This window comes from Tympanuchus pallidicinctus, unplaced genomic scaffold (assembly GCF_026119805.1).
Source record: "Tympanuchus pallidicinctus isolate F22 unplaced genomic scaffold, pur_lepc_1.0 scaffold10, whole genome shotgun sequence".
NCBI classification, from domain to species: domain Eukaryota; kingdom Metazoa; phylum Chordata; class Aves; order Galliformes; family Phasianidae; genus Tympanuchus; species Tympanuchus pallidicinctus.
Genome location: NW_026294619.1, coordinates 58,906 through 80,467, shown reverse-complemented (window position 1 = coordinate 80,467; position 21,562 = coordinate 58,906). Strand labels below are relative to the sequence as shown.

Below are 21,562 nucleotides of genomic sequence, written 5' to 3'. Positions count from 1 at the left end.
ACCACTCCAATCACAGTAATGCTTTAACTGTTAGCATTAATCCTTTCTCTGCATATTCATTCTTGTGCAAAAATTAGAAAGATGAAAGTCTCACTCTTGTAAAGGAACCTCCAGGAATCCAGGAATCCTCCAGGAATCAGTGCAGAAGAGTCTAAGCTCCGGTGCCCCAAGGTGCCTTCTGGAAAAGCCATTCTTTTGTTAAAGACAGTAGAAGGAATTTAGAGAGACCAACTTCCCTAAGGCAATATTTACCTTTGTAACTAGCCTCAGAGATAAATTTCCTTCACCCGCATTGTTGCTATACAACCATACAAGCTTTGAGCAGACAGATTTTCTCAGGTAGTTGATTCAGAGAGAACCAGATTCACCCTTTGGCTGTGAACCAGGCTCCTGGTTCAAGAACTTTCCTGACATTTTTCTGTGTGGGATATTTCTCTGATTCATATTTGATCTGAAGCAATAATTCAACCCATCCATACAGTAATTTTATGCTTTTCTATTTTGTTTTCTTGGAAGATTTCAAAAACACTATAAATATTATCTGATTTACATTCACAGCAATCCAAGGAAGAAAATAAATGTTATCTTAATAAGATTATTCTGTCTTGTTTTAATGCTGCATATAAAGTTAGTTGCAGAGTGAAACAGAGTCAGTTTCTCATGAAAACTGCTGAATCCATTGAATCTTTCTACTTGATATTAGTATTATTGCACTCTAGAGTGATAACTATCTCCTTTACCTGTGTAAGTAACCAACTGTGTCTCTTCATGACTTCCTTGCTATACTTCACAAATATCTAGCCATGTACTGGAAAACAACCTCTAGGTCTGTGACTTGGTCTGTTGGGATATACTTGAAGACAGGTTGTTGAATATGCCCCCTTTTTTTTTTTCAGCAGCAGGATATTTTCCTCTCAACATTCAAAAGAAAAAGGAAATGTAAGAATAACTGCCCCAGAAGCATAATGGAATATTTCTGGTTCATGAATTTCTCTTTTTGGAGCATCCCCCCTTGGATTGCAGAGAAAGCTCCAAACAGAGTGGGCAGAGAGTTGTTTTTCCATGTGTTTGCCTAAGCTGTGGTCCTGTGCTATGAGAAAACTCTCAAGCAGCTCCAGCAAGAGCAGTCTTTCTGCTCCCTTCCACATCCTTACTACCCCTCCCCCTCTTCACTTTCTTTCATGTGGATCAAGGCCTGGAAAATGACAAGCCTCTTGATTAATAGATACAAAAAGTCTTCTTATGTAATTTATTTGCTTTCTGCACCTGACTAGAATCACTAGGTTTATCTGGAAAGGAAAATATATCGTCTTTCCTGACTCCGAGTGGCAGCAGAGAGAGCTGAGCATGTGATATCAAGCTGCGCATGGAAAGCAAACAAAACGCCATTTCTGTATTTTGTAAGCATCTCAGGTCATAAAAGTGTCAGCACGCTATATTTCTTGCCGGGATCCTCTCTGTTTTATTATCTGAGCCCTTTCTATTGTGTTGAATGTGCAAGGAGAGTCTCCAAAGCAGGCAACATCTGTTTCCCTGTCATGTTTTTGATTATCAGCTCCATATTCCTTGCAAGTCTCCTGCTCACATATTCCCATCAAACTCAATGGGGGCTTCAACAGCAAGGACACTTCCTTATCTCCCTTCCCCCAGACTCTCCATCCATCATTCTCACATACTGGACCACTAAATGCTGATGCAAGAGGCCTGTTCTTTACACTTGGGTAGCACACTCGTGACCTCTCCAATTTGTTTTGTTTGTTTAAGTCTAATTGCTGCGGGTATACCTGCCTCTCAGTCCTTACCAGGGGAGAAGGGACAGGAAGGATGTAGGTGGGACATCTCACTGGGTTTTATTTTGGTACCTGTGGAGAACGATTTTCTAATGTAGTTTTAGATTTGTTTCCCAGTTTTCTTCCCTGAAGAGGAAGTTTCTTCCCCTCTTCCTTAGTTCCCAATTGCTAAATCAATTTCTCTGTGCTTTGCCAAGAGATCTGTTTTAGCAGTTATGCAGGTATTTCAATCTGCAGATGGGGATTCTGCCAATAAGAATCAATTAAAACAATTGTCTTTTGCATATGGATGGAATTGCAGTTCCAGGATATTCAGCATCCTGAGATCTGGGAAAAAAGAGGCAAGCTATATTGATCTACATGTTGTTTCCTTGTGATGTTTTGCATTTATTTTCACAGAACATTTTTGGATGTTTCTGCAGAAAGTCAATGAGCAACAGTGGAGCAATGTGGTTGTCGATACAGCTGAGACATAGAAGTGGAAGTCTGTATATATGAACTGCATTGCTAATTTATTCAAAGGGCAGTTTCCTATCACCAGAGATAATTCACCCATATACACACAATAATGCCACTATGTTCCAGGAGATAAGGCTTGTTTCCACACTCCATTCTCCAGATTTAGGGTCAAAAATGAATCTTTCTCCAGGTCAGATTGCTCAGCACAACTGCTACATCTGACCTGTTGTGCCCTGTATCCCCAAGGTTTCCTAGATGGAAGAGAGGAAATAGCTTTCTAGTGGAAATAGCTGCTAAAATTTCTTGCTTGCTGGGCACCCATGCACCAGTTCTGACATGATTTCTGATGTGGAGATGGGATAAACCCCAGGCAGTACTGTTGTTTGAAGAGCCTTGCATCCCACGGCTGCCTGCTGAGCTACTGGCATTTGGTGCAGCTTCCTGTTGTTTCTCCTTCTCTCCTGATTATGCTGTTAGACAAAAACACTTGCAACAGAGATGTTGAAGACCTTCCTGTTACAAGACTGGATATAACCTGTGTGCAGCCTAGATTTCTAATGAATGCTGGCTATCCTCAAAGTGTGATATAGAATATGCTGGAATTTAGAGTTCTTACAGGTCCAGTGTGCCTTTAGCATTTTATTTTTTAACTAGAGTTCTGGTGATCCCAGAATCTGCACAAAATGCTTCCCTTAAAGTTTGGGATAATTTTTCATCTCACCAGACCTTTTCTAGTCGTATGTGTGTCTTTTGCTCTTTTTGCTACAGGTATTACGTTAGGAATCAGGTTTTAGAAATGTTCTCTGCATTGTGATGGAGTGTATATATGGAAGAAAAGTCATTTGGACCTTTTTGTTTACCCTTTGTTACTGTCTCCTCCTAAACCTGAAGATTTGTATTGTTTCTTTCCAATTCCCCATCATTACAAGCAGCTCAGTTAGTGTGTGTGTGAAAGAGACTAATGGCTGGGCAGGTCATTAACAGCACCAAAGTAATTACATCATAAAGTGCAACAAGAGAAAGAAGATGCTGGCAGTTACTCTCCTCAGCTCCTCTGCTCTGCGATGAGCACACCACAGGACCTCAGCGGCTCCTCATGCCTTGCCCTCCAGAACCTTCGCCATCTTTGTGGCCCTCTTTTGGACACTGTAACTTTCCCATATGCTGCGTGTTCCCTTATGTAAAAATGCTTTTATCTTGCCTTCCACTACAATTTGCTATATCTGCCCCTTTCTCCTCTCCTCTTTTCTTATTTCACTCTACAATGTCAGCATTCACAGAACCAGTTGGACTCATGTTGTTTGAATCTACTTGATGAATCCTTCTTTTCATTTCAGAAATTTTCCATTTTCAGATCCTATTTTTATCTGTTTACAGGGGTAAGGGTGTTTTTATGCAGGCAAAACAAATAGATCTGGCTGTCATAATGTGGCTTTGAGATATAATCCTCTAAGCAGAACGGCTGTGTCCTGATTGCCAGCTGGGAGCGATCCTTGGAGAATGTTTGAGAGAATGCCTGGGTGGAGGCTGCAACAGGGGCAGTTTCAGTGGTTTAGTACTGAGATGACAGAGCACAGCTCCTCTATCTGGTCCTGCAGTTTGGGGGTACCACACTGTGTCCGAGGAGCTCGTGACAAAAACTGTATTTCAGCTCTTGCTTTCTGCTATAGCCGCTTACCCAATGGTCCACAGTAAGTTCATCATTTAACTGCCTAAACACAGTGCTGTCTTTCGAGCCCCTGTCCTGTGTGCCTAATCACAGCTGCCAAGGGATAAATAAGCAGCAGAATTTATATCACAGAAGTATGATGAGAAAGTAGGAAAATCTTGTCAGGTAAAAGTTTTTAAAATAGATTTCAGTCGTGCATGAGATTAATGGAAACGGGGTGAGCAGTACGTGGAGCGGGCCTGACACTGGACTTTTGTGTCTTACATGGACCCCCGGATATAAACCAGCTGTTTGTGTTATCCCTACTCCATGTCTCCAACACAGACATGTCCCCTTCTATTTCTCAATGTTCCCACTATGCCTGGCTTCCACCTGCCTGAGGTGAGATGAATTAGAGCAGCTTTCAAGCACTTTTGACTTTTAGGAGGCACTGGCCTGGCAACCAGATTTGGAAGTGCTGAGAATGCTTTGCTGCTAAGGTACCATGGTTCTAAGATCATAGAATCATGTAAATATTTGTGTTGGAAGGGATCTTTAAATGTCTTCTAGTCCAGCTCCGCTGTAATGAATGGGAACATCTACAACTCTACCAGGTTGCTCAGAGCCTGGTGCAGCCTGTCCTTGAATGTCTCCTGGGACTGGCTTCCACCACAGCTGCGGGCATCTGCTTTGCCCTGTTTTGTGTCTGTGTCAATCATATCTCAGTTGCAGTTTCCACGTGTAGCTCTTTAATTTCAGTTAATTTTTTTTCCAGTTAATTTAATTTCACAATTTTTAATGTTTTGTCAATATGGATAGAACTGAAAACTACCTGAGTACCAGCTTACAGTCAATAGCTCTCCAGAAGTTTGCAGAACATCTTGCACACTGAGTGAAGTTTGATTGTGAAGCTTTCTAGCATTTTTGTAACAGAAAAAAGGGTAAGTCTCAACTTTGTCGTGCCTGCTGACAATCCTAGTGTGGGAGGGCATGACCTCAGACTAATGTGAGTACAACAAAACTGAAGAAGTCAAAGAACCAGAAACTAGGTCACTGCGTGGCAAGATGAAACCTTACTTGGAAAAAAATATAAACTAATACATATGGGGAAAACTATCTAAAACACATTATTCACCAAGGGAACCATGGAAATAGACAGGCTGAAACAGACCTGAGTTTGAGAGCGGACAGTAAATTGGACATGAGTTTGCAATGTGTCAGCAATGCAGTTTGGGCTGCATACAAAAAGGCACCACATCAGAGAACATGGTAATAAACCCTACTCTCTACATGTCTGGTGTGACCACACCTGAAAGTTTTGATAACTTTGAAGTCAGTGGAGCTTTGCCAATTAACACCAGCTGAGAGCCTGCCCATTGTGCTTGGTTCTGGTTGCATTATTACTAGACAGTTATTGACAAATTGGTAAAATCCAGTGCAAAGGAACAAAAGTTATGAGGGAGCTGTTAGGGCTGACACATATATGTGTCATATATATATATATATATGAGACACATATATGTGAAAAAATATTCAAATATTGGGACAATGCCATTTATCCAAATTCCAAACAGCTGTCTGGCTTGACTGCAGCTATGCCCTTTGGTATATAGCTGCTAGGGATGCTAGTGGAATGGCTGGTGTCTGTCCAGTTGCACACATTTGCATAGGAATAATGATGTGTGCTTTAACAATACATTGTTAATTGCAGGATCTATTCTTGGATGCATCCCTGTGATTAATCTGTATTTAGGCTTCTCAGCGAGAGTTAAGATTTTTACAGCTGTTAATCACCCACAGTCATGATTAACTTCAATGGTAAGTGCTAAGAGCTTGTCCTCTCTGTGTCTGATCTCAGTTATATAGATCTTAAGTATGGATGTATCCATTTTGGAGAAGGTATCTAGATTTGAAATGCTTAGGGGACAACAGCTGAAGTGTCCACGAAGATCTTAGCATTTTCCATTTCATTGCTAATTTCCGTTCACAGCTAATTAAAGCCATCTAATGCAGCATCCCTTGAAAGGAATTCTTGAAGATGAAGGTTCCCTGTCATTCTTCCTAAGACTATCCAGGATCTGATTCAGAGCTCTGGAAGTCAGTGAAAATCTTTCAGTTGACTTCAAAGTCTTTTGGACCATTCCTAGATAATAGCACAAATTTCGCTTCATTCTTTCTTTCCAATTCAGTTGTCTCAGACTTCACAGTGTGTGATTGAATCCCTATGTCCCTTGCATAGCTCGCATGCCAGCTCCCTTTAACACCTTCTGTGAAGCTTACGATGTTAAATGACACATTCAGTTGCTGTAGGCATCTTCTTTCCAATCTGGACCCCAGCTGCTGGAGGTCTAACAAATAGAGGACAATGTGAAAGCCACAATTAGTATATCAATGAGCCATTTACACTAAGCACCGTACGACTATGTATGTTAAACTGGTTTTGGACACTCGGCAGCAGGCAAGTGATTACAAAGTTACCTATTTATTAACTTTGGAGATACAAGTAGAGAATTTCGTGCTGCCACTACTGTGACGCAGAGGAGTCTTAGCACTGAAATGCCTGCAGGGAAAATCCAATCACTTCACCAACAGAGACCCAGGATAACACAAATCACTCATGGAGATGAATATGAACATACATCTGGTTCTGCAGGATGTCTTTCACTTCCAGAAAATGACAAAACTTAAGAAGTTGTGCACTCAAAATGTTCACGTTAAGGACAGACAAGCTTTATAAGCTTTACTTTCTGCCATATTTTGCTGCCACCAGATGATGCCAGAGACTAAATCTGGAGTATTCATCTTTGTATAAGCAGAATTACAATACAGGAGCTACCTCTCTGCTGTCCCTAAACTTCTGCCCTTCTCCTATACTTCTCCTATACTTCTCCTCCTTCTATCCGACTGACGCCAACACTGTGCAGTCAGGAGTTAGCTACTGCTTAGATCTTATTGTTACTTCTGAAACCATGAGGTCTGCTAGTATTATTTACCATTCAGCACTATTCAAACAACAACTGGAGTTGGAGAAACCAGAATTATCTATTCTAAATAAGCTGCATGAGTGTTTCTGAGGGAAATTCAGAGGGTTTGGGCTCATCCCCAGAACTCACCCACGTTCTGGGCTGTTCTCTCAAAGGGTAAGTTCACAGACACTGATTCTCTCCACCGCTCTACAAGTTGCCTGTAGAGTCAGAGAATCAGTTCAAAGGCACAGATTCTCTCCACCACTCTACAATTCACCTGTGCAGTCAGCTTCCTCACTTGGAGAATTCTATTGTGTGTGACAGCAATAAAAGGCATCACTGAATAATACTGAAGTCTAATGAATGTGGTTATTTAACAGCGGGCACTTTCTCTGACGTTGAATAAATAGCATAGAAGAGAAAGCAAATCCATTTGTTCTCATCATGTCATCTGAAATCCAGGAAGAAAAATCCCTAACACCATTGTGGATGGAAAGCAGCATTCCTTTATTCCTCACCATAGGTATCAGGCAACTTGACAAACAAGTGCACACTCCCAGAGCTCAGGTTCTACATTTCAATAGTTAAGACATACATATGCAGTACCCTGGCATGCAGATTCATTCCTTTTCAAGGACTCATAGATATGTACTAATGTCCCTTCGGACATGCTCAGTGATATCTAGGGTGGTTGAGTGCCCATCCTTCTTCCACATTTTTTGCTGTCAACTTCATCACTGAGGCCTTGACACACTTTCACCCACTTTGGAAAATTTCCATTGCTTATTGGGCCACACTGAGCCATTTTTAAAACCATATATGTGGAACCCTAGGGAAAGGTCCTTGTGTCTTTTGATAGAAGTATTCTATTATGTCCCCAGTGCAAAATGATTGAGGAAAACAAGACTATTCATCCACTAAAGCTGAAAGGGAAAGTCTTAGAACTATCATTAATGGATTTCTCTTCTATTGCTAAGCAGACTCACCTATATCAGTCCTGCCTGTTGAGAAATAAAAAAGGAACCAAGTTAAGCAAGACAAAAGGGAGGCCAGTATACTGCTCATCATGGCAGCAAAGTAACAGAATGCCTTACTCACATAGCCCATGTAGAGTACAATATGAAAGCCCTCATATGTAGAAACACGCTCCACATACCATTACCACTGACAGAGAGGAAATTAGATGATGGGTGAGTGGAACAGGGTAAAGCACATCTGGCAAATCAAACAGTAACTCTCCATATCAAACGGACACAAATGGTGCTGTCAGGCTCCACCCTGCATTTTAGAGGCTCTCAGAATCTGCTCTGTGTCAGGCGAGCCTGCTTTGTGCTTCTGCATCGGTCCCTTAATGGTGTCTGAATCTGTCCCAAGCACCTACAGTCAGGCAGGTGGGTTATCAACAGTCACATCTTCTCACTGAATTAATTGTTGTGATATTCCAGCATCCTTGTGAGACTAACTGCTTAGTCCTATAATTTGAAGCCTTCTCTAAAACGTAATAGGAAGTATGAAAGAGTCACAGAATGTTCTGACATGACCTGTAGTGAGCCAGGAGAACCTTTTGTGGCTGAGGGCTTGGAGGTGGCCCTCAGACAAACATGTGTTTGATCTTTGGCAGGGTAGTGGAGAGGAGAAAGGGATGGACAACACTGGAATGCACTTAAGAGAAATAGATACACACATGAAAGAAAAATGCCTTGATATTTAAAATATTTATGGTCTTAAAAGGACTGAAAGCTGATACTAGCCATTAACTAATAGACATTCTGCCTTTGTGATGCAGCTTACATTGCTAACTAAAACCACATCTCTTCTCTGGCTTTGTCTGAAGCCAGGTGCACAGATGATTACATTTTGGGCCAGCTCTGAGTAGAGTGTCTCCGTCCTGTCCTCTCCTCTAAGCACACACCATCTGTGTGATACTTATTCATCTCCTCCTGGGCTAACATACTGAGTCCATATTCTTCCAGCATCAGTTGTCCTCATACTGTCAAACTATGCAAATGAAAGGGATCTAAGTGAAGGGAACAACAGATCCTGGGAGTAGGCTAGTGCAATATTAAGCCAGTACTCTGCTGTAACCTTGTTGCAGTTCATGCATGTTTTCACGGAAGAAATTTGAAACTCAAGCTGACCATTGCTGCCAGATTGCCTCTTAGTTCTGCAGGGCAGATTCTGTGTTATTTATTTTTAAATGCTATATTTCTGCATACTGCCTCTGTGTTAAACTTTACTATATAGAAAAGGGAAGATGCTGGCTTTTTGTCTGAGAGCACGTGAATTCCTTGTAGTGCATAGAAAGTAGATTAATTGAGGCATTTTTATTTCGTTTTCTGAACAAAATTTCTAAGACCCTGTTTCTGTGTCAAAGGCCTGCTTGTAGCAGGAAATGATAAACCCAGACCCAGCCTCTTTGTGGAAAGGATAGGTGGAGAAAAGGACTTCAAATGCATGTATGTGCGTTTTTTCATTAAAAAGAAAGAAAGAAAGAAAAAAAAAGGCACAACAAAAACCAGCTACTCTAAGTATGCTGAGAATAGCAGAGAATGGACACAGGCTCCAATTTTTTAATTTTTCTTTTCTTTTTTATTTGGCTCTTTCTCCAGTCAAAATCTCAGAGCTTAACAGGATCAAATACATGAATTACATGTGACCTTAATATATGCAAATATTTTTCAGACTTAGATCCAAAGCTATCACCCACACTTTCTAATCCACCAGATGTTAAGCTGCACGAGATGCATTCAAATGTTCATTTCCAGAAGTTCCTTCAAAACAGGGCAGTACTGGCCAGCCTCGCCTTTCGCTATTTCTTTGTCTCCTCTGAAATGCATAAAGACATTTTTGTCTTCATTTTCACTTGGGCTCTGGGAGCTATTTTCAGTTGAGGATGACACTTTGTTGACATGACTCTGCTCTGCGTTTCTTATCCCTTATTATTTGCGATGGTGGGCTCAATAAGAACTAAGAATTAACGTTGAATGTGTGCACTTTGAGATGTGCAGTTGGAGAGCAGATGAAACACAGAATCGTAGAAATAATGGAATCATTTATGTTGGAAAATACCTCTAAGATCATCAAGTCCAATTGTTAACCTAGTGCTGCCCAGATTACCACTAAATGATGTCCCCAAGCACCACATCTACACATCTTTTAAATAGCTCAAGGAATAGAAACTCAGTTACTTCCCTGGGCAGCCTGTTGCAATGTTTCACAACCCTCTATGTGAAGAATTTTTTCGTAATAGCCAACTTAAGCCTCCTGAACTCCACAGGTAAAAAGGTTCAGCTTCCCACTACAGCTAGTTGAATGCCTCTTGCCAGGAGGCAGCAGCACCCCGTACCTTAGATCACCACTCAACTGGTTGGTACCATAAGAGAGGCCTGAACAGTGCTCAAATGCCCAGAGGCTTCAGGATGGACTTGTGGTCTTTCTGTTTTTCCAGCAGATCATCCACCAGTACTGCATCAGTTTTCAGCTCGTAGGCTGGCTAGAATTTAGGGTGTGTTGGCACTAGAGCAGGCCAACCAGCAGACTATTAAAGCTGCTTTCCTTTCCAAATCCCCGCATGATTTCTGATGCTGAGAGGGATAATTCTCCATGTGTATTGCAGCAGTTTAAGCCCCAGGTGCCCCATTTTGGCAGGATGTGCCTTCAGTTGAATTTCTGCCTCCTCTGTGGCTCTGTTTATGCTGGGATCTTGTATCCAGTCCCTATGAAAATTCCCTGCGTATATACAAATTACTCATTATTTTGGCACATTGCTAATTTCTTCCTTTCCTTTTCTCATGCGCCACTTTATTAAAATTGTCCTTCTATATGAAACGCTCATATAGATGAGCTCAGTGAACTGATGGATTGCTGTTCTTTGCCAGACCATGGTCTTGCTGAACAGGACGGATGTTTCTCAGGGTATAAGTTCTAGCTATGAGGCTCTAGGAATACCTTCATTAGACGTTTACCTCAGGTGCTAGTTATGACTTCTGTGGATTCTCAGAACTGTGCTTTAGAAAATGATGCCCTAATATATGCAAAAATTTCTGGAGATAAGGATAGAAAGATAAGGAGAGAAAATGAATCCGTCGATGTAGTAGGCAATTATTTGCCAATATACAGCAATTGTATTCTGTCACGTATTCTACATCATTCTTCAGAATCTATAGATGCACGTCTTGCAGGACACTGTCCCCCTAGAAACAGAAGTCCCAAGCAAAAGAGCAGCCAGAGAAGTGAATTGCTGAAGTTTTCCTAGCCTACTGGTGCCTTAGGAGAGTATGGAGATCATAACATGTGCCTTCACATGCTTCTTAGCCTCAGCAGCCTTGCTTTCCTTAGCTATTTAAGAGAGCTTGTAAAGAAGAAACATAGCTCAAATAATAGATCCACAAAACATAAAAGAAATTAATCAATCGAACAAATAATCTTCCTATTCTATTCCATTATCTCACTAGCGGGCAGATGTAGGTGTAAAGGAAAAGTGTAGCAACAGATCATGAAAAGGCTGTTTATGGAAATACCAGTGTGGTATGCTTTACAAGTTTCTGGATTAAACAGGGCAAGACTATTTTACATGATCAGTTCACATGTACATGTAACAAATGCATGCAGACTTTGTGTGAATGTTTGTGTGTCTGTGAGATTGTTAAATTTGTTATAAACGCGTTAAATGTCCACTCTGTCACATACAAAATGTACCCTCAACCTGGGATATGGGGACAAAAATGGATCTCGTTTTCACTAAAATTTACCTTAAGGTCTTTCTTGGAGCACATCCTTAATTTTGATAAAATAAAGGCTGTATATCCTCCAGCATGGAGCTTGGGGGAAAATGTGGAAACACTGCAAAATAAGTGAATTATTCTCATCTAAGAATAATGAGATATAATAATTTTACTGTGACATTATTAGTGAGATGATTTACTATACTTGAGGTTATAATGCTTTCACTGGGGAAAGAATTGGCCTTGCTGAAGGAAAAGTAAGCAGGAGAGCAATGCGGTAGCCAACAAATAAGCAGTGTTTCCAACCAAACTCCAAACTAACTGGCCAACAGCAGAATTTTGGGCTTCCAAAGCAGCACATCTGCAATAGTCATTGAACTGTTAAAAATCCCTCTGAGCAGAGGGAGGCAGAGAAGATGAATGTATGGGACTGTCAACAGGTTCTTATGTACAAGCAGATAGGCTGCTCTGCTTACTCTTTAAGGTTTTCACTTAAGAAAAAAAAGAAACCCACAAAAAAAAACCCAACCTCATTCAAGAGGACAGCTCCTTGACTGTGGGATGGTACTGGCACTGCTTGTAGAGAGAACAAGGCTGCAGGTGCTGGAGGGCATCCAGACACAGCAAGAAGTTCTGGTGTCCTTTGTGGCGGTCAGGATTCCTCCCACAGCCATCTACCAACAGCTCCATCACACAAACCTTCCTGAAGCTCCAGACCTGGGTGGAACTGCATTCAGAGGGCTGGTTTTAAAGCTACTCTTTCAAACTCTTCTGTCTGACAGGAATCAGCAGAAATGAAATCTGTGAAATACAGATACAGTGGAGAAATAAGCCTACATTAAAAAGGCAGAAATTCCCATCAGAAAGCCTCATCTTATGTATATGTGTTTAATTATTTTTTCAGCAGACGTTGGAGACTAATAAACAATTGATTCCTACATCTACGTCTGCCATTTTCTGTATGTATTTGTCTCTGTTAGAGAAATCCAGTGCTAGAAAAAGAAACCATAACACAAAGCGTTTCTCCCTCTACTACACATTAGATAGCATTGTACTGCATCTTCCCCTGCTGTGGTGAAATAAAAGAAAAGAGCAACATTGAAGAACTGAAATAAAGCTGGAAATTTAACTCACAGGCAAATTAGCTGCATTGCATTTAATATTCCCAGTGAGGAAATGAAAAGAAACTCATTCTGTTCCTGCTTTCCACAAATTCACCATGATATCCTTTAAGGAAGACTGATTACTTTTTTTCCCCCCAAACTGTTATTTGTTTTAAAACAAAATTATGAGAAATAAATGATGCATGTAAAAAAAAAAATCAAAACCACTCTCAAAATTCTACAGTAATTCAAATTTCTCATTGTATTAGAAGGGAAGGGAAGGGAAGGGAAGGGAAGGGAAGGGAAGGGAAGGGAAGGGAAGGGAAGGGAAGGGAAGGGAAGGGAAGGGAAGGGAAGGGAAGGGAAGGGAAGGGAAGGGAAGGGAAGGGAAGGGAAGGGAAGGGAAGGGAAGGGAAGGGAAGGGAAGGGAAGGGAAGGGAAGGGAAGGGAAGGGAAGGGAAGGGAAGGAATTCCTCCAGAGCTGTAAATTTAACATTCAGGAATAGTGTGAAAGTATACATATTTGACATATCATAAATATGAAGAAAAAGAAGGAAGATTCAGATGGAGAGATGGTGATAAGATGGGAGAATAGGACTGGAACTGCATTGGTGACATCTTGGCATAATTGATGAAACAACTAGAATGCAGGCTCAATGGCAACTCTGATCCTAATGCAGGCTTAACAATGAAGTGTGGTTGCACTTGGACAACTATATAAGCTGTTAAAAGCATTTGTCATTGTGTAACAACAAAGATGTGAAATGGCAACAGTTTTTGCAGCTCTTGTTTGTAAAGAATCTTCATGTTTCTATTTATTTAAAAATGTAGAATGGAAGAGAGGTTCAGAATTTGTGTGGAAAGAAGAATGCCCAGTACCTGATATTTTTTTCTCTATTTAATATCCTCTGATCAGTGTTTCTAAACGCTTGCCTGGTGTCTCCTTGAACTCATGTTTTTCATATCCATACCGCCTCTGGCAGAGCATTCCACGATTTTATTACGTGTATGAAAGCTCACTGTTCTTTGTTGTTTTTGAACTTGGTTCCTGCTACCTTCATTCTAAAGTCCCTAGATCTTGAGTTGGACATGATGTGTATCATAATGCATAATCACCACTTCATTAAGGCTTTTGTAGACATCTCACATACATCTTTTCTTTCCTTGGCAGAAAAGTCCCAGTTTACTGAGTTAATCCTCCTACAGAAGTCATTCCATACTTTTGATTACCTCTGTAGCTTTTCTTTGAATGCTTTCTAGCTCTGTTTTTTGTTTTTAATTTTTATTTTTTTCTTTTGTTTTTGAGATGGTATTAGGTTTTGAATTGCACACGGATTCAAGCTTGGGACTAACCATGGGCTTACATGTGGACAAGATGTTTTCCACTGTTTTGTTCACTGTTACTGTTACTAGCATTTTATTTGCTCCTGTGCACAGAACCAGTGCCTTCATGGAACTGTATCTTCATGTTTCATCCCTTAGTGACGATGGTCCCTGTGAGGTCATCAATCCGTATGACAAATCACAGAATCACAGATTGCAGGTGTTGGAAAGGACCTCTTGAGATCATCTAGTCCAAATCCCCTCTTGAAACTGGTTCCATAGAGTAGGCTGCAGAGGAAAGAGTCCTGGAGGGTTTTGAATATTTTAAGGAGACTCTGCAAATCCTGGGCAGCCTGTTCCAATGTTCTGTCACTCTCACAGTAAAGAAGTTCTTCCTCATGTTCAGATTGAACTTCCTGTATTACAGTTTATGCCCACAGTCCCTTGTCTTGTTGCTGGGCACTGCCAAAACAACCTGACCCCATCCACTTGACTCCCACACGTGAACTATTTATAAGCATTGATAAAGATCCCTCCTCTATGTTCTCTTTCTCAGATGTGGCCTCGCCAGGGCAGATAATGGGGGGGGGATAACCCCTCTTAACCTGCCAGCCACATTCTTTTTAATGTGCTCCAGGACACCGTTGGCCTTCTTGGCCGCAAGGTCACACCGCTGGCTCATGGCCAAACTGCTGTCCACCAGGACATGCAGGTCTTTCCCTGCAGAGCTTAGTACTAGTTCTAATTCTTTTAGTCAGTGCTCTTTGAAGTCCCTTTTAGCCTTTCTAATTAGGATTTTGCTTTTAACCTGCCAGGCTGCGTGATTCATTTCGTTTTATTTGCTTGGATACAATAGACATCTTTTTGAAAAAATGCCTTCATACTGCTAATAAACTTGCTTACTTGGCCATTTGTATGTGCTGGCCTCCTTTAATCCATTCTCCAGCCTTTCTCAATAGGTCATACACAGCAGTGTTATGCTTCTAGTCTGGTGTTCTTCAGTTTCCATGCTGCTTGCTAGGAATTAATCCTCTCTGCTGACCTTTCTAGTTTCTTTGTAACAAGCTTCTCCATTTTCGCCTAGCTTTCTTTGAAGCTTAGCACAATGGCAGTGGAACATTCAGCCTGTGGTGCCCCTTCGGAGCTGCTGACTGAGTCCTCTCTGGTAAGGGTCACAGTGGTTTTTCCACTGGAAGGGCTAGAACCAGATCACGTGCATTTCTCAGTACAAAGCCAAGAACTGCATTTGTTCCTATGGGCTCTCTAACCAGGTGCTCTGTGGAATAATTGCTGACAGAGTCCAAAAATTACATCTGCTTCAACTCCTGGCATGATATTTGTCGATCTACACTTGAAGTTTCTTATTACTGCTGTATTTCCTGACCACACTGCCACTCTGATCTTCTTCAGCTTATTGAATTCGAGGCATTTTTTTGTCCTTGGTCAGTAACATTATCTATCGTACCTGTATTTTCATACTTAGTCCTAGAATTTCAGTTTGTATAGACACTATGTTACATACTGAGTTGATTAGCTTACAAATTCAGCATGATACCGAGCTTTCCAAAGGGCAGATTGCTGTTCTGCCACTGGAATGTTTTATCTTTACTGTGTCTTTTGTTTCTTGATATTAGCGTCCCACTGTCTTTCCCAAAAAATTCTAATATGCCTGTTGTATCAATGTCTGAATATTGATTAGGCATTCTTGTTCCTCATCTTATTTCATAGATTTCAAACACTGTGAAGAAGTGAGTGCTTTGCTTTTCTTCCTATTTTGGCTCCTTGTATGAAAAAAAAACAATATATTTGCTTTCAGTTCCCTTCTGGTTTATTTGCATCTTCTGAATTGTGCTTTCTTTGGGAATTTAGAACTTGTCCATTTTTTTTCCTCATAAGGGTAACTCTGCTGAATCTGGACTTTTCCACACCTGATGGATTTTCCAACTACTTAGTTTCTCCATCTGGTAAGGGAATATTTTCATTTCAGAATTCCATCTAGGACCTTTATTTTGCTAAGTATGACTGAGAATGCTTTCTAAGTTCTCCAAAACCAAGCAGTGTCATGGCAGAGAGTTAGATATGCTAGATATTTTCAAATCAGGTGGATTTGATGAAATTCCTCCTAGGGGACCAGGAGAAGGAATCAGCATCTGAAGCAATGCCAGAAGTATTAGTTATTGTCTTTCAGGAATCATGGAGTACAGAGGCAAATGTGTTGCCTCTTACTACTTTTTCAAATGGTGAGGGGGGCAGGGGAAGTGATTGCTGAGCCTTCAGAAGTTAACTGCAAAGTGAGTAACATCCAGTATCAGTCTATCAAGAACAAATCATATCAAACACATCTAATATCCGTCTGTGAGAGGAACTATGGAGAAGGGAGAATGGCAGTAACATGTACTTTAGCTTTAACAAGGATATGAGTTGGAAAAGCAATAAAATTACTTTGTCTCAAAGAGATGAGCAAAAAGGTTTGGTTCTTTTATCTTTGGATGGAATGGTACATCTGAAGAAATAACTAAGGAACATAACAGAGAGTAATGAATACAAAAATATTTTTCTATCATCACAGCTGAATAAACAGGAGTATTGCCATACTTTTCATGCTCTGATTCAGATAAGGGCAGCAGAGGACTTGGCTGATGAATCACATGCAGTTTCTGATGCTTTCACTAAAAGAGAAGTATAAAAAACATGGCTCATGAGGAAAGGCTGAAGGAACTTATATAGCTTGATCTAAAAAAGATAAAAAGAAATGGATAGCCAGTAATCATCTTTAAGTATTTTAAACATAGATATAAAGAGAAAGAGAGCAAGTCTTTCTCTGTGTCTGCTGAGAGTGGCTAATAACTTAAACTATGGCAGTAGAGATCCAAGTGATACCTCTGTAAATTTTCCTTGTGTTAAGGGTAATAAAGGACAAACAAGTTTTCTCTGGAAGATGTGGAATCTCCATCAGTGGAGATTGGCACAGGTTTGGGTGAATCTGATTTCAAGAAAAGAAGCAGATTAAATGGCCTCTCTGGCCTCCTCTCAGCTCTATTTCTCTATTTTTCTATGATGAGTATGCCACAGCAAATGAAGACTCAGTTCTCACTGATTCCCGTGTAGTGGTGGTCATCATTTCCACTGCAGGTGAGAGTACTTTGCCCAGTTTATAAGGTAGAAATGGGGCAACAAGCCCAGAGTGTTCTTCCTCTTATGTGTGTACAACTCCATGGTGCTTCTTGTGGGTACAACTCCATGGTGCTTCTTGTTTCCACTTGTATTGTAATCTGTAGATTTGAGAGAGCTGCTTCTTTCACTTCCAGTACAATGGCAATTGAAAAAAAAGAAAGAAAAAAAAAAGGATGATGAAGAAAGAGAATGGTTAGATATCTACGCAGTCCTAACTGGCCTATTGGGCCAAGTAAAGTTTTGGATAAAATAACTTGTAACCAACCCTACTTAAGGGTGTAACATGGTTAATGTCATAACATATGACTCCGGCTTCAAGGACAGCTGCACATGTGAATCAAGAGGAAAACTCAAGACTGAGTCATGCCTGAGCTCCTCTGCTCCCCTACTTTCTGTCAGCTCAGCACTTTTGGAGACAGTTTTTGCAGCATTTTCTGAGGGCCAAAGAGTGCTTTGGGAAACATTCCGCAGTCCCTCTGCACTGTGTTTTGTCTTGCAGACTTCACACCTTTCTCCCTATTTTACACGCATGCTGCAAGTTGTACTTCAGCAGCCTTTATTTGTGAGATTATTTGCTTGGAGTTACATGCGTGTCCAGTATGAGCAGTGCTGTACATGTTTGTGCTGAGAACAGACAGCCCGTGTCCTACCTTCCTCTGCATTTCCCAGCAACACTTACATGACTTTTGAACCTCTTTCTGAATTAATTTTGTATGGCTGTATTCTGCCTGTCATCCTGCTTGTGCACTCCCTCCCTGCCACCCATAGCCCATAACTACTCGTACTATGGGAAATGACTCTCCTCTCTGATCTCTCATCCCAACATAATGCCATTTTGGCCTGATTTGGCATTGCTGGTGAAGAGGTCTGTCAGACTGCAACTCTAGTGTCCTTATGGAGAAGGGTCACCTGGAGAGTTTATCCAAGGAGGGCAAGAGGGATATGGTGTGGGAGGCAGGACTGGCTCTCCGAGAGCACAGAGGATAGGACCAGGGCACCTATAACTGCAGGAACAGCTCTGAGTGCTCACAGGTTGGAAGCGAGGAGCATCACTAGCGATTAACTGGCTGTGGATTCTACCCTCACCTTTTCTTTTCAGACACAATCTATTTTTTCATCTTGCCACTCACTGTGCTGTGCCCTGTTGTCCCTGGTTTAGCTGATCTTTCCTCTGTGCTCCCTGATGCATGCTGACCAAACACAACCTATTTCAGACCCTCTGTAACAAGGCTGCTGCTGTCAAAATAAGATGCAGATACCTTGCATGAAAACTCATTGTTAGAGCAAGTTAGGTAAGCCTGAAAGGAAAGCTCAGAAATTATGCTTTATTCCACCTTAACAGTGCACCAGAGATATGAGACTTTATATGGTTTGACTTCCAAACACCCAGAGTGGAGCCATCTGCTAGCTGGAAGCACTTCTCCTTTTTGAATCAGTAACACCAGGGGTAGATGAGACATATTTTCCCAAAGGGCTTCATAGTTATAATCTGTTCTGCAGATTAACACTGAGAATAAATCAAGCTCGCTTCTGGGTTTTCAGAGATGGAAGTGGTTACAGAAAAAACAGCCAAATATTTGGTAGCCACCTTCATGCTCAGCATGTCATATGCTGTCCTCATCTGCCTGTCCCCTAATTATTTCCCTTCTCCAGATTCTTCTGCCCCCCTGAAATCCTGCCATCCTGCCCTGTTCCTACCTTGTTGTACTCCTACCTGCTCTATCCCTTATCTGGTCACCTCTGCCCCATCCCATCCAGTCTGTACCCACGAGTTGCTCTGCAGCTCAGTTTTGAGCTGTTTTCTCTTTCTTCTCCCCTCCAGTGTTAAGTAAGGCTGAATTCCGGTGCAGGTGGCGCGAGGGAGGCAGCTCTCTACTCTCTGCCTGTGTTTGAGACCGAGTTTATTTGGCCCTGGGCAGAAGCATGCTCTGCCCTCAACAAGTCTGCAGTAAAGACAACATCTGGATTTCAGACAAACACTGCTGAGCATGTGCGGGCAGAGCACAGTGATTTACAGCTAGGCCAGAACTGGTTGGTGTCTCATATGGCCAGCAAGTACACGCTGATGCCCCCAGGGATCAGCCCCTGCTAATTTCAGTCCCCTGCATGAGCACTGAACTGCCTATGCTCTGCAGTGAAATCACTGCAAGACATTTTCAGCATAGGCCAATCACCATTTTTCCCTAACCTCATTCTTGGAAGTTGCTGACCAGCTTTCAGTGAAGTGTTCCCAAAAAAATTCAGCCCAAATTAAAAGCAACCAAAAACTGGATCTTATAATCAAAAGCGTTAGGCGACTCTAAATACAACATTTGTTGCCATCTCCACCTCTAATAGAAGGGTGGCTATTTAAATATTTAATTTTGGGAGAGCTTCCTTGATTGACTGACATGCACGCAAAAAGAGTTTTCCTTCCAAACATGGGGCACATGCCCAAGAAATACATCTGATAAGGAAAGCCAGTGGTGACTGTATGCAAACTGCTATGCGATCTGGTTTATGTTACTTAGAGTTATTTTTCTCCTCTATCCTTCCCCAGATCCTTCACTAAAGTGTTGTAAAGTCCCGAGCTGACCCCACCACTAGTGGATGTGTCAGGGAGATAGATGTCAGCTTGAGCCATGGCAATTTGCCATCTGTGAAAAGCAAACAAATATCACCAACCAGAGTAATGAGCATCGTGATTGTAGCAGGAATTTGAGCACAGATTTACATGGGATCTCTGTGTTTGGGCTCACAAGCCTTTGATTCTGTTACTATTAAAAGTAAGCAGCTGCAAAACTCCAGCTGTGCAGGTCTGTGGAAAAAAACAAGCATTGGCCGTTGACTGCTTGACGTTCTACCTGCAATGCTGGACCAGATGTGTGACTATTTTGTATATTATGTTCTTTGCTTCTCTGAAGAAGGAAGCAAGGAAGGCTTCCAGTAAAATTTGTAGAGAGTCTTTTAAAGTCTTTTATTGTATTTCAGTGAATAGGCTCCAGAACTTTAAAACTTCTCCACTTTTTTTTTTTCTTCCAATTATATAGAAAGTGCTCTCATAATAGATATTATCTCTGTGGCAAACTTTGATTTCCTTAGAACTTTAGAGCTTCCCAGCTAAATCAGAAGCATCACAGAAAATGCTACTTAAGGGACAAGGAGTCTTTGCTATTTTGAACTGAGTCCATTGAAAGAAATAAATATGTCCAGATGTACCATCTCCTAAAAGTCACAGTACAAAAGTAGAGATTCAGAACCAAAGTACAATGGCTGCAAACAATCTTTAATTCATGCAAAGTTACGATAACCAAGAGACTATAAACTTTATGGTTTGGTAAATTGGCTGCAATCTGCATCCCTAGAGGAGAGGGGAACTGAGATCAGCACGGTGACGAATATGACTGAGGGCCCCACAGATCACTTGTAGTCTGAAATGAAAATCAGGCCAGACCAGATGTAGCTACATTTATTGCTGCACCGTGGATCAGAAAATGTTAAGAAGAAAACAAAGACAACGAGGATTTCCAAGCATAAAACAAAGATATTTCCAAGCATATTAGCTGTGAGTCACATGAAATGATTCTATCAGTCTTGAGGCCGCAGTGCCTGGCAGGCTGTAAAGTACTGATGGTCTCTTTTTGTTTTGACCAGCATGGCTTGATATATATATGACCCAAGGCTGACATCTAGTGGAAAGAAGAGGTCACAGGACTTTTCTTCTTCCCGGGCGTGTATTTTTCAGTGTGTTGGAACTACAGATGGTGTTTTGCTCTATTTTTTTTTTTTTCCTTTTTCTTTTTTTCCAGAGATCATGCTGAATGTCACACTAAGTGGATTTCTAAGTGGATTTTCCTGGGCAGGAAAGCAAAACGAGATGCTCCTTGGCACTCAGGCTAAGCGTGAATCTTTTCTCAATTGTAATAAGTCTATCGGTAGCTGAAGGCCAAAAGCTTCACAGTGCTGTCCAAAGCTCCAAAGGCAGGATTTTCAAAATGGCTTTAAAAGACAATGGTCTGGATGATCATGCCTAGTAGAGTTTGGGTAGAGCACCCGGAATACATCTCATAGCAGAATAATTGTTCACTTCAGCTGCAGAAAATGGTGCCGTGGTGTTGGATTTAGATCTGCAATTCTGAATCACAGCAGCCCCTTGGAGAGCAGCCCCTGAGGCTGCAGTGCTGCTCAGCCAGCAGTTCTCCCCATCCTTTGGTTCACTCACTGCCTCTGCTGTGCATGTTTGTAGTCATTCCACGTTCTGTTGAAATTAGTGCTACCATCCTGACGCCGCTGCAGCACCGTCCAGCCACCTCCCTGTGTTTCCATGTCACAGTAGACTTGGAAGGTGGTGTTTCTGGGGTCAGGGGTAATAGGGTAGATACCACTGCTCCTTTTG

The 21,562-nt window shown here is 41.4% G+C and overlaps 1 protein-coding gene across 2 annotated transcripts in view; it reads left to right on the top strand.

The window, feature by feature from the left end:
* LOC128090444 (uncharacterized) overlaps nt 1-21,562 on the top strand; it is a 305,355-nt gene that overhangs the window by 249,493 nt on the left and 34,300 nt on the right. The gene's annotated exons all lie outside the window — the stretch shown is intronic.